Source organism: Rhipicephalus sanguineus, chromosome 6, assembly GCF_013339695.2.
Source record: "Rhipicephalus sanguineus isolate Rsan-2018 chromosome 6, BIME_Rsan_1.4, whole genome shotgun sequence".
NCBI lineage: Eukaryota > Metazoa > Arthropoda > Arachnida > Ixodida > Ixodidae > Rhipicephalus > Rhipicephalus sanguineus.
In genome coordinates this window covers 83,606,716-83,621,218 of record NC_051181.1, presented here as the reverse complement: position 1 = coordinate 83,621,218, position 14,503 = coordinate 83,606,716, and positions in this window count along the sequence as shown.

Below are 14,503 nucleotides of genomic sequence, written 5' to 3'. Positions count from 1 at the left end.
AAATCATGACACGCAAGTCATGTACATCATGACTTACGTGGCACGCTCATGGGGCGCTGGCGGCCGTTTCGCTAGCTTTATATACACTAAAATTGGTATCATGCGACGTGACCGTGTAACGAACATAAATAACACGAGATAACATGAAAATCATGACACGCAAGTCATGTACATCATGACTTACGTGGCACGCTCATGGGGCGCTGGCGGCCGTTTCGCTAGCTTTATATACACTAAAATTGGTATCATGCGACGTGACCGTGTAACGAACATAAATAACATGAGATAACATGAAAATCATGACACGCAAGTCATGTACATCATGACTTACGTGGCACGCTCATGGGGCGCAGGCGGCCGTTTCGCTAGCTTTATATACACTAAAATTGGTATCATGCGACGTGACCGTGTAACGAACATAAATAACACGAGATAACATGAAAATCATGACACGCAAGTCATGTACATCATGACTTACGTGGCACGCTCATGGGGCGCTGGCGGCCGTTTCGCTAGCTTTATATACACTAAAATTGGTATCATGCGACGTGACCGTGTAACGAACATAAATAACACGAGATAACATGAAAATCATGACACGCAAGTCATGTACATCATGACTTACGTGGCACGCTCATGGGGCGCTGGCGGCCGTTTCGCTAGCTTTATATACACTAAAATTGGTATCATGCGACGTGACCGTGTAACGAACATAAATAACACGAGATAACATGAAAATCATGACACGCAAGTCATGTACATCATGACTTACGTGGCACGCTCATGGGGCGCTGGCGGCAGTTTCGCTAGCTTTATATACACTAAAATTGGTATCATGCGACGTGACCGTGTAACGAACATAAATAACACGAGATAACATGAAAATCATGTCATGACACGCAAGTCATGTACATCATGACTTACGTGGCACGCTCGTGGGGCGCTGGCGGCCGTTTCGCTAGCTTTATATACACTAAAATTGGTGTCATGCGACGTGACCGTGTAACGAACATAAATAACACGAGATAACATGAAAATCATGACACGCAAGTCATGTACATCATGACTTACGTGGCACGCTCATGGGGCGCTGGCGGCAGTTTCGCTAGCTTTATATACACTAAAATTGGTATCATGCGACGTGACCGTGTAACGAACATAAATAACACGAGATAACATGAAAATCATGACACGCAAGTCATGTACATCATGACTTACGTGGCACGCTCATGGGGCGCTGGCGGCAGTTTCGCTAGCTTGATATACACCAAAATTGGTATCTTGTGACGTGACTGTGTAATGAACATAAATAGCACGAGTTAACATGAAAATCATGACACGCATGTCATGTACAGCATGACTTACGTGCCACGCTCATGGAGCGCTGGCGGCAGTTTCGCTAGCTTGATCTACCCTGAAATTGGTATTGCGCGACGTGACTGTGTGACGAACATAAAAACTCGAGTTAACATGAAAATCATGACACGCATGTCATGTACAGCATGACTTCCGTGCCACGCTCATGGAGCGCTGGCGGCCGTTTCGCTGGCTTGATCTACCACGAAATTGGTATCTTGTGACGTGACTGTGTAACGAACATAAATAACACGAGTTAACATGAAAATCATGACACGCATGTCATGTACAGCGTGACTTACGTGCCACGCTCATGGGGCGCTGGCGGCGGTTTCGCTAGCTTGACCTACCCCGAAATTGGTATTGCGTGACGTGACTGTGTAACGAACACAAATAACACGAGTTAACATGAAAATCATGACACGCATGTCATGTACAGCATGACTTACGTGCCACGCTCATGGGGCGCTGGCGGCGGTTTCGCTAGCTTCACTTACCCCGAAATTGGTATTGCGTGACGTGACTGTGTAACGAACACAAATAACACGAGTTAACATGAAAATCATGACACGCATGTCATGTACAGCATGACTTACGTGTCACGCTCATGGGGCGCTGGCGGCGGTTTCGCTAGATTTATATACACCAAAATTGGTATCTTGTGACGTGACTGTATGACGAACATAAAAACACGAGTTAACACGACAATCATGACTCGCATGTCATGCACAGCATGACTTACGTGCCACGATCATGGCGCGCTGGCGGCCGTTTCGCTAGCTTGATCTCCCCGGGAATTGGTTTTGCGCGACGTGACTGTGTGACGAACATAAAAACACGAATTAACATGAAAATCATGACACGCATGTCATGTACAGCATGACTTACGTGCCACGCTCATGGTGCGCTGGCGGCCGTTTCGCTAGCTTTATATACACCAAAATTGGGGGACGCCTAAGCTTCGCCTTTAACCCTTTCGGCCCTGGCGGTGTCAATTGACACCATCACGAAATATTTCCCCTGGCACCTCGGAAATGAAACCAAAACTGCTCATTCTTGGGGGAATACTTCTTCAATGATCCCCACTGCCATTGACACCAAAATTGTGACATGCTTGCGGAGCTGGAAGCCGCAAAGAAGAAGAAGCTTGACCGAAGTCATAGGTGACGCCGAGGCAGGTCAGCTGAGGCGGGTGAGCGCCATTTTCGGATCGACATACCAAAGCTGTTTCAATGAGTATCACACTGAAAAATGAGACGTGGTTCACATTTTGTGTACTCTAGTGAATAGCACGAAAAAAGATGCTATTTTTCTCATTTGACAACCGCTGAGCCCTGATGACGTAATTTGATGTCATGTCTGTAAATCCATTATTACTTGCACCACTGGCGCAATTTTTCGTTTGTGGTCTGAGGTCATAACTACTAGGAAAACACGCAGAAAAAAAGTCCCCGACCAAAATAAAAAATCCAGGGCTGAAAGGGTTAAGAGTTGAACGCGATAGCGATATTCTGTTCCTAGTGCGCAGTTCCAACACTACGAGTGTTTAACAGAACGCGCGCACTAAGGTGTGTGCCTTATGTAATGGGTAGCATGCTTTAAACCAGGAGCTATTATGCGCGAGAAACTTTTTCGAAGTTGCGATGCACTCACTACGTGGTCTTAAGGGAATACGCGTAGTAATTGTGTGTGCCTTTTGTAATGGGTGGCTGTCTTTAAACCACCAAGTCGTTATGATATTGACATGGTGTGACGCCCGATGGCAATGTACGCTTGTACCACGCAATATTACTCCGATATTACATCTCGTACTGTGACACCTATATACAGGACGCGTATTTTCGGGAAGCATGAAAGTTACTTTCAGTGCAGCTCCAAGCAAAGGCGTGGCTGTGTGGTAGAACACCTGCTTGCCACGCAGGCGGCCTGGCTTCGACTCCCACTCGGACCCAACATTTTTATTGTTTATTTTATTTGCAGCTTTTTCCATTTTTCGGTCACGGACAAGATGATGATTTTTCGCTCACAACCAACGGCCCCGACGCCGACGGCGGAATTTCTGTGATACGAGCTCTTTAACGCTATCGCGTTAAAATTGGTAACCTGCGACGTGACCGTGTGAGGAACATAAATAACACGAGTTAACATGAAAATCCTGACACGCATGTCATGTACAGCATGACTTACGTGCCACGCTCACGGTGCGCTGGCGGCCGTTTCGCTAGCTTGATCTACCCCGAAGTTGGTATTGCGCGCCGTTACTGTGTGACGAACATAAATAATAGGAGTTAACATGAAAACCATGACACGCATTTTCCTCAATGACATACAAGACGATGTATGCAGCTCTTTGCTGGCTGCTTCGCATTACATCGATTCCCACCATGCGTGGGATCTGCCGACTTTTTTTTTCTTTTTTTTGCTTGAATCACAGTTATCCACTCGCGGCGAAGCTGAAAACACCGTACCGGCACTATTTCCGTGGCGAGTCGTAATCGTCGCAGACAACGCTAATATCTTCTTGTTGCGCTGCTTGTTTTGGCATCCAAAGACGACGCAGTAGTGCCCAGATGAGCTCTTATACGCGGAAGCGGCGTGAACGGGTACTTTTTCGCACTTATAAAGCCTCAGAACTGCAGCTTGCCCTGTTTACTTGGTGCAGCCCGCGCGCGCCTTGGCAGCCCGATCAGCCCGGCGTCTGGGTGCGAGAGTATCCGCTCGGCTCGCCAGCAGCCTGGGTGCGAGACAGGCGTGCTCTGGTGTATTGCTGCGCTTCATTCAACGTCACGTACCTTCCCCTTACAGTGAAACATAGGCACCCTCTCATGTGTCATTAACTACGGGTAACAAACAATGAGGATCCAACCAGCATGCGTCATAACTGAGATGCTAAATTGTTTACGCTGCACAAGGAGATGTTGGCGCACAAACAAAGCGCCGGCTATTACTGCACTGTATGGCTGAGCGAACGACAGCGCGTGGTCAGACATGAGTGCGCTGATCTCCTGTGCGATCGGTTTGGTTCTGCCCTGTCGCAGCGGACTTGATTTACTTTTATTAGCGAAGCTGCTGTAGCTCGACGTTGTTTGTCTGGTATTGCAAAAATTACACATGTGGGTATGTGCCAAAGGAATTGAGCAAGCCCCACTACCGAGTACGTGTGACATGCGAAAGAGAGAGAGATAGAAAGAGAAAATGGCGAGAGATAAAGAAAGAGAGACAAAAGCGATAGAAAGAAAGGGAAAGAGAAAAAAGAGAGAAATAAAGGGAATAATTTCATAAAAAGATAAAGAGACAGACAAGTACATAGGAGAACGAAAGAAAAAACACAAAAAAACAAAGAGAAAAACTAATAAGAGGGAAAGAGAAAGAAATAGAGAGAGAAAGACGGAGACAGAAAGAAAGAAAAAGAAGCGAAAAGATGAACCAGAGAGATACAAGAAACAGAGGGAAATAAGAAGAAATAAAGAAAAAAAGAAAAAGCCGGCAGATCCCACCCATTGTGGGAATCGATGTAATGCGAAGCAGCCAGCAAAGAGCTGTATACATCGTCTTGTATGTCATTGAGGAAAACGCGTGTCATGGTTTTCATGTTAACTCCTATTATTTATGTTCGTCACACAGTAACGTCGCGCAATACCAACTTGGGGGTCGATCAACCTAGAGAAACGGCCGCCAGGGCACCATGAGCGTGGCACGTAAGTCATGCTGTACATGACATGCGTGTCATGACTTTCATGTTAACTCGTGTTATTTATGTTCGTCACACAGTCACGTCGCAAGATACCAATTTTGGTGTATATCAAGCTAGCGAAACGGCCGCCAGCGCACCATGAGCGTGGCACGTAAGTCATGCTGTACATGACATGCGTGTCATGATTTTCATGTTAACTCGTGTTATTTATGTTCGTCACACGGTCACGTCGCAAGATACCAATTTTGGTGTATATCAATCTAGCGAAACGGCCGCCAGCGCCCCATGAGCGTGGCACGTAAGTCATGCTGTACATGACATGCGTGTCATGATTTTCATGATAACTCGTGTTATTTATGTTCGTCACACGGTCACGTCGGAAGAGACCAATATTGGTGTATATCAAGCTAGCGAAACGGCCGCCAGCGCACCATGAGCGTGGCACGTAAGTCATGCTGTACATGACATGCGTGTCATGATTTTCATGATAACTCGTGTTATTTATGTTCGTCACACAGTCACGTCGGAAGAGACCAATATTGGTGTATATCAAGCTAGCGAAACGGCTGCTAGCGCACCATGAGCGTGGCACGTAAGTCATGCTGTACATGACATTCGTGTCATGATTTTCATGACAACTCGTGTTATTTATGTTCGTCACACGGTCACGTCGCAAGATACCAATTTCGGTGCATATCAATCTAGCGAAACGGCCGCCAGCGCCCCATGAGCGTCGCACGTAAGTCATGCTGTACATGACATGCGTGTCATGATTTTCATGATAACTCGTGTTATTTATGTTCGTCACACAGTCACGTCACAAGATACCAATTTTGGTGTATATCAAGCTAGCGAAACGGCCGCCAGCGCACCATGAGCGTGGCACGTAAGTCATGCTGTACATGACATGCGTGTCATGATTTTCATGTTAACTCGTGTTATTTATGTTCGTCACACAATCACGTCACAAGATACCAATTTTGGTGTATATCAAGCTAGCGAAACGGCCGCCAGCGCACCATGAGCGTAGCATGTAAATCATGCTGTACATGACATTCGTGTCATGATTTTCATGTTATGACTTGTCATTTATGTTCGTCATACAGTCATGTTATGCCATACCAATTTTCGTGCACATTCGATTAACCAAGCGACCAGGAGAGCACGAAGTCGTAGGCGGCTAGATAGATAGATAGATAGATAGATAGATAGATAGATAGATAGATAGATAGATAGATAGATAGATAGATAGATAGATAGATAGATAGATAGATAGATAGATAGATAGATAGATAGATAGATAGATAGATAGATACGGTCAAAGTTGCAGAAGTTCGCTAAGAAATGCTTCGCATTTGAAATGCAGAGAAACGAGGAAGGCCACCCCAGCTGCGCTCTTCCTTCAGGCTTGGCACCACTCTAGTCCGAGCCTGCCATAATTTTTACTAAAACTGTACACACACACACACACACACACACACACACACACACACACACACACACACACACACACACACACACACACACACACACACACACACACACACACACACACACACACACACACACACACACACGCGTTTTTTTTTCTAAAAGGGCCAAATGCACTTTAACTGAAACAGAAAAACGCAATTTTTCGCTGCTGCCAATATGGTCGGGCCTGCTCCAACAACTTTTTGCCAGTGTGTTCCCGTCCCCTAAATACCTCAAATCTATATTGCGGCTAAAACCTATATAGCCCACTATCGTCGGTATTCATGAGTAAACTTTGTATTTGGCTCTTATAGATTGGAACATTTCATTTGGGCTTGAATAATTAGCTCGTGAAAGAAGTCCAAAACGATTCAAATGTACGGTACAGAAATATTTTGCGATAAAATTAACATCATCCTCGTGCTTCTGTCGGTGCCGTCCTCCGTCGCATGCGCGTAATGGCGGCGACTAGACTTGAAGAGCGAGTGTTCCTTCCTGGCAAAAGGCGCACTATTCTGGATTGTCGGCAGCGTTTTCTTGTTCTTGGCATCTATTGAAGGCCTTGAAAAGTGCTCCAGCGCTTCTTCTTCTTCAGAGCTCGTTTTATGCCGTGCCGTTTCGGATAACTTCTTCTTCTTCAAGGAATAGATCGGTGCCCAATATCTTCATTTCATATATCTTTTATTAAATGCGAAGCATTTCTTAGCGAACCTCTGGCACTTTGGGCGTTTCTATCTACGTATCTATCTATCTATCTATCTATCTATCTAGCCGCCTACGTCTGGGCGCTCTCCTGGTCGTCTCCATAGGTTGTAATATACCAAAATTCGCACAGCATATGATGAGTGTATAACGAACACGATTCACTAGTCATGACGTGAATAACGCAAAATACCTGTCGCGTACGTCATGAAATCCTTTCCCTCAGTCACGTGTGGCACATACCCGTATACTACAGTTCATGTTATGCGGGTATGTGCCTCATGTGATAGCATAATCTCAGTAACCGCAGTAACTGCGAACATACACACTGACACGGAAAGAAAGTGATAATAACAGTGATTGCTGGGGTTCTACGTCCCAAAACCATGATATGACTATGAGAGACGCTGTAGTGAAGGGTTTCGGAAATTTTGACCATCTGGTATTCCTTAACGTGCACTGACATGGCACAGTACATGGGCTTCTAGCATTTCGCCCCCATCGAAATGCGACCGCCGCGGCCGCGATCGAACCCGCGACCTTCGGGTCAACAGCCGAGTACCGTAACCGCTATACCACAGCGGCGGATGCAAGAAAAGTTAGGGAACTGTAGGCAGAGCACCCCTGAAAGACGCTGGGCTACCATCCACTCGTCCACGTGGTCCGCAACTTCGACCACGTGGATTATGCAAAAACCGGGGTCAATGCTTCCTATAGTAACACTGCCGAGAGGACCATGTACCTCATGGTTACCGGTGACTTCAGCATTGATTTATGAAACCCAACAACGCGTGGTTCTTAGATGGCGTAAAAGACGGCTTGGATGTGGACAGTGCATCACAAGACCTCGGTGCAACGTCCAGGACAGGAGGCATCATAGATCACTTCTTCGCAAGAGCCATCTGCGTTTCAACTAGCTCTACTATACCTCGCATTTCACTACACTTAGACCGTTCGTAGCCGTGATCACGAACGGATCCGATAACAAGTCCTGTCCAGCTGCTGGTGCTCCCTGATCAGGGTGATGATGACCTCATTCAAGAACTGCCAAGGACCCCTTCCACACATACATACAAGTTCATAAAACGCGCGTGCGTTCTCCGTCATAACGGATAAGCATAAGCATATAACTGTAACGCAACTGTAACAACTGCAACTGGGACTGTAACGTACGTGCATTGTGTCTGCTCGTGCCACTGTTACGTATTCGGCGGCTGGACGACAGCCGGCCCAGGAACGAGACGACTCAAGCAGTGCCAGGAAGACAATCCCAGTTTATTCACCTTGCGGCGCGTTTTTAAGCGCTACGCAGCCAATCGCAGGTTGGCACGAAAGAAAAGAAAACAGCAAGATAACAGCAAGCGGGGCAATGTGATCAGAAAGCCCCGACGTAGAAAGAGGGCGAGCACTGCGAATGTTACACCACTCGGCTGTGTATATATCTAGGGAAACTTTTCTGAATAAAGCTTAGTTGCGAGTAGCGCCTGTCCTGTGCATCTGTGTTCCTTCATTGTCCTATTCGAATTAGCGATGTCGAGTATTGAAGGATATAAGCACTACATATCAGCTTACTGCGTCAGGTGTTGGTAACACCTATGTTTCTGTTGGCATCGTTAAGCAACTGTAAACAACTGGTTATATAACACATGTTTGACTCTTCAAAATATGTGTCTGCGTATACCATTTGCACATTTCTCTAGCGTCATTCCGTAACTTCTCGCTCAATGTGAAAAATTGCGACACAGCCCCCTTCAGGCCCATGCTTCGCATAACATCGATTCCTACGGTAGGTGGGATCTGCCGAATTTTTTCAAGCATAAAGTCTTGGAGCGAGAGAAGAGCATGTTACTGTATATAAACCTAAACTCGAAATGAAACGCTGAGGCAAAAAGAAGTAGTGAAGTCCGCCTCTTACTCTTTATATTCGAGTTTAGCCCTACAACATCATGTCCTTCAGTAAGTGCCATCTCGCCCTATAGAAAAACTAATTGTGGAACGTAAACACGATAGCAAAGCAACGAGGACACAAATGAAACAGATTGGATGAGACCATGTTGGTTGTTTTGGCCACGATTGTTGATGCAGCGCTGGTTTAATGAATGGGGCTCAGTTTGATTGAAACAGAAGCAGCCTTTGGCTAATTTTTTATTAGAAACTGCCTTTTTGAGTTCACGTGACAATCAGGAATTGCCCCATTTCGATTCCAACTGTTTTAGAAGTTAAAGGTACTTGGGCGCGCTTTACGCTCCCGTGAAATTTAGCACAGTTTCGGTTTCTGTATTTGGCTCTTAAAAAAAGAAACGCCACATCCTACCTACGTCCGGGCGGCACACTTTGAAACCCTGTACGCGAGCATCGAAGGAAATTTCGTGGTTGTGGGGTTTGTTTGACCTTTTGAAGAGACTCTGCTGCGTATCGACTGGCGACTGATCTCTTCTTTGCGGTATAGGTCTACAACCAGGAAATGTCATTTCGCACAGGTGCCATGGGGGACGACGACGGAGCGGGATGGCGCGCGCGGTGATGTCGATTCGTTACAGAGTTGTTCGTTCTTCTTCATTCGGGTTTGTATTCTTGTTGTTTTTCGTCCGCCTGCATGCACATATTCGCAGTGACGTGCTGTTACGCGACACGACACGCCAGATCCCCTCCGTCAGTGTCCTGCTCTGTTCAGTCGACCGTGCACTCTAGTTACGTGCAGCGGACGGGAACGCACATCATGTAGGTACACTGATAGGACGTAACGAGTAAAGAGCTCACGCTGGGCGTAGTGAGACGCACACACGCACGCACTTACACACATGTATGGCACGCAGAGGTATACACGGATTAATTGCACGCACGCAGTCAACGCATCTGCAAATGCACACACACGCAACGGCCGCCAAGTCACGACTCCGCATTCGTCTTGTCCGGCTGCCCCAAGTCACGACAGGGAGTCATCAGGGCCGGAACGAAATTACCAAATCCAATGGCTAAGCGACGGCGCGTGCGCCCCATCTTCCGTGCATCACTGTGCCGCCACTCGAGGACTGTGGCATTCGCGTGTGCATCGTGGTCCGCGTAAAAGGCACCTCGACGGGTTTCGTTCGCAGTGACCAGAACTTCGAAGGGCACCGTGTGTGGGACGACCTGCTTGTAGTTTGTTTGCCAGTTCATTATGGACCGCAAAAATATTAGGAGGTGATTGGGAGAGGGCGATCAGGAGACGTAGTTCAACCAGGGGATGATTTGAGTTTCAATAGAGCATCCTTTTTATAAACTGCTTATGCTTCCCGCACTGAACAAAGTATTGAATTTGCACACGCGCAACTTCGAAATAAGGCTCCTGCGCGTTTTTGTTTTCTTGTAGTTTGAACTTTGAACTTCCAGTCATTCCAATTACTATGTATATATGCATTCGGAACTGCTCTACATGACGTGAGGACTCGTGTTTGTTGGTTTGGATTGTCATTGTAGTGCCCTGCTGAGAATAGTGGTTCCGGTGTATCAGGTATACGCAAATGTTTGTGGAAATTGAGCAGGACATAATAATCCTGCGGACCTGCCTCGCATAGCGAGCACCGTTATATTTCTTTTGAGGTAGGTTAACAGAAATCGGAAAGCAAGTTATCGAAACATTTCGAAAGCGCCACTCGGAGAAGCGAAATAAATGTTGATTTTTTGAACAGCCGGCGCAGAGTTACCGCGAAAGTGACAACTAAAATTTCAGGTTGGCTGTATGGCTACTCTCTGCCTACCTTGAACTTCCATTTTATCTCGTTTATTAGCCCATTGACTAGTTATTTGCAGATAACAACATGCAAGCCAAATATGTAGCTACCCATTGTTGCCCATTGTTGCAAGCCAGCGCACGTCCCCTTGCCGCATGTGCTTGGCATTTCGTGCACGATATTGATTGGTGTTAGTCGCCTCTGTGTTCCGTTCTACATTTTAGATGCGAAGCAGCTTTAGCGCTGGGGTTTGTCCGTAGTTTCATTGGCGACCGTCCGCTTTCTAAAACCTACCATAGCCATCTGTAACATATTGAGCGCGCCCTCGCGCTAGAGTGACACACTACTCGCGCCAAGGAGAAGTCTTCTTCGTCTTGTTCTTCGACCGCCTTGATGATGATACCTTTACTCAGTCGACGGCGGCCGAGGACCCCACATGTTGCATTCCAAGAGCTGTTTACTTTCCACATTGACCCTCAGAGAGCCGGGGACCAAAGACAGGCCGTTGTGAGAAGCATCATTCCATTTTCATTTTTGCATCCATTACAAAGATTGCTTTCTTTGAAACACGACCGAAGTGTATGTGTGTGGGGGCGGTGTAACTTGGCTATCCCTTACGGAAAACCCTGCGAACGTCCGCGCGCGTCTAACTGCAACGGGAAGGGGAAGAAGAATATCAATTAATTTAGCTATGATTGGCACCCAGAAGGAAGTTATAATTGCTCGTCTGCTTGATCTTCTTTTCTACCACGTGATCGAGTGCAGTAAGATAATGATGACAGGGGCGAAGAACGCCTTTCGTAACAAATAAAAACCTTTCCTGGTTTAACAATTGCCGAGTGACCTAAGCTTTAAACTGCGCGCAGAAAAAAACCCGTTTCCTCTGCTCCAAGGACTCGAGTATAAATACTTCCGCGTGCGCTCGGACGTGTGCACGTCGGGCGTATATAGTACATAATGGCCGTGACCTGCGACTGACTGAAGCTCGCGACGTGCAACGCTCTGTCTCTGCTTCACCGGGGCCTGTCTTTCCGGGTGACATCGTCTCCACAAAAGGAGGCCCTAGGCGCTATGGAATGCGGCACCGGCACCTGCCCCACGGCGTCCGCAAAACTGCGCTGGTGTTCAGTGTACAGAAGGGTCCACTGTTAAAGGGAACAGTTGCGTGCCGGAGGTATCCGGATTTCGTTCTCTCGCAAAAGCATAGTGGCTTCGATCTGCATAATACTACTGGTGGTTGACAGTTTTGACTCCTTTTGACAGACTAGTGCCACGTACAAATATTATTTCCAGATCAACTTACCGTTAGGTGGCCAATAATATGAAAGGCGCTAATCCAAGCGTTCCCTTTAACAGTGGACCGGTCTTTATATATCTCAATTTACGTATACGCTATTCAGTCAGTCTCGGGAGCCAATTAAGGGGCTCCTAAACAACCTCTCAATGTACAAAGAACGAGCGTGTTATTCTCTCCTGGCGTTTCCCGTCCTTTCGGTGCTATTCGTGACGTCAGTAGTCCACTCACGTGACGTCATGAGGAAATAGGCTCTGGACTGGTTCATACAAGAGGGATATATCAGTTGTGAATTGTGAACAAATTTAACGTACACTGCTGTTTCCATTCGAGAAAATGCCCTATGTATACGGTCATTTCTGAAGGGGATTTGGCGTCAGGATTCGAGTAAAATATCTCCTGAATGACTAAAATCTGGACGCCGATTCTGAAATACAGTTTTTGTTCCGCGGTCATGTTCCAACACGTAGTGACCGCATGGGGTGCCTCACGAAAATATGATTGAGAGCAGTCACGTCCGTGTAGCTCATAAACATACTTATTAAGAAAAAAATATTGGGATGAAGACAGTCATGTAGGGGCCGGGCCGCTAGCGAAAGGACCGCGTGTTTGAGACCCCTGCTATAGAAGCTTCATCGCGTCATCATTCTATAATACCACATGGCTGCGGAAGGTTCGTGTAATTATAACAGGCTCGATATTTCGATGGCTTTTTATATATCATTTTACAATATCTACAGAATAATATTAATTATAATTTTTGGGATTTCATGTACCAAAGCCACGTTATGATTATGAGGCACGCCGTAAGGGCGACTCCGGATTAATTTAGACGCCTGGGGTTCTTTGACGTGCTCCTAAATCCAAGTACACTGGGCCTCAAGCATTTTCGCCCCCATCGAAAATGCGGCCGCCGCTTCCGTGTCGTTATCACATTGAAGGAGGTTAACGGCAAAGTGATATTGCTGCCTTGATGTCATCAAAGCCGCCATGTTGGTATACGGCGGAAAACGCATGGAGGGGCTTTAGGTATACCAGTATGTTAAAAACTGTCTCCGGGACGTCACGCGCAAGCTATGATTAACCCCTGTGTAGTTTCGCGACTATAAAACTCCATAACTTGTAATAAAATTTCTTGAGGGTCAACCGCGCAGGGCGAACACAGAGAGAAGAAAAATGAATAATATCTGGGGTTTAACGTCCCAAAACCACGATATGATTATAAGAGACGCCGTATGTGGAGGGGCTCCGGAAATTTCGACCACCTGGGGTTCTGCGTGCACCTAAATCTAAGTACAGGGGCCTCAAAACATTTTCGCCTCCGTCGAAAATGCACCCGCCGTGGCCGGGATTCGATCCCGCGACCTTCGGGTCAACAGTCGAGCGTCATAACCACTAGACCACCGTGGCGGGGCGAGAGAAGAAAAATTCAGGGGCCATTGCCATATCGGGAAGGGCTCCTTCGACAATTCAGTTGCTACAGGCAGCAACACGGTTATGCGTTCATATCAAGGCAGCAATGAAACCTTGCAACGAGAAATGAGACAAGTGACTTCGATAAAAGATCGTTTTGTCATATCAGAAAAGGCTGATCGCGTACAAGCCCACAATCTAGAGAGCATGGATTATTGAAAAACGGAGGGGGAGGGGAGGAGAGGGAGGGAGAGGAGAGGCTTGCTGCCGGCACGAGACGAGCCTAGCATGCGCAGTGGGGGTGTGGACGGCGCCGCCGACGCCGCAGGTGCGACTAAGAAATGCTCCGCATTTAAAACAAACGTCAACACAGGGCACTAGCGTGAAGCGTTGAAGCTGCGTGAACACTTCGAGCGTATACAACAACCTGATCACGTCCCGTGGTGTCCTTTTCACGCTTTGTATCGATGGATTGGACGCATGCAGAAAAAACGTCGTTTCCTTTGAATATGATGCACGCCCTGCCCTTTCGGAACGGTGAGGGCGGGGCCTCTTCTGGATATACACAGCACGAGTCAGATAAAGGCCCGAGGTAAGGGAGATGTGCGCACACGGTGTCCCAGCTGCAGGGCCTTAGTGCTGCTGTGAGTGGTCATTTCTCCTCGTCGGTTCTGTCGGTTCCGTATCACGTAAGAATTTGTATGCATGCTCGCGGTTTAGTTCATTGTATTGTTTCTTTGTTTCCTTGACGAATGACCACAAACCTTGCTTGCCCTTATTTACGTGCAACACAATGAAAGACTTAAGTGTTACTGTGTCAAAAGTTAAAATGACAGGCTTACTGCTGGTACCGCTGTT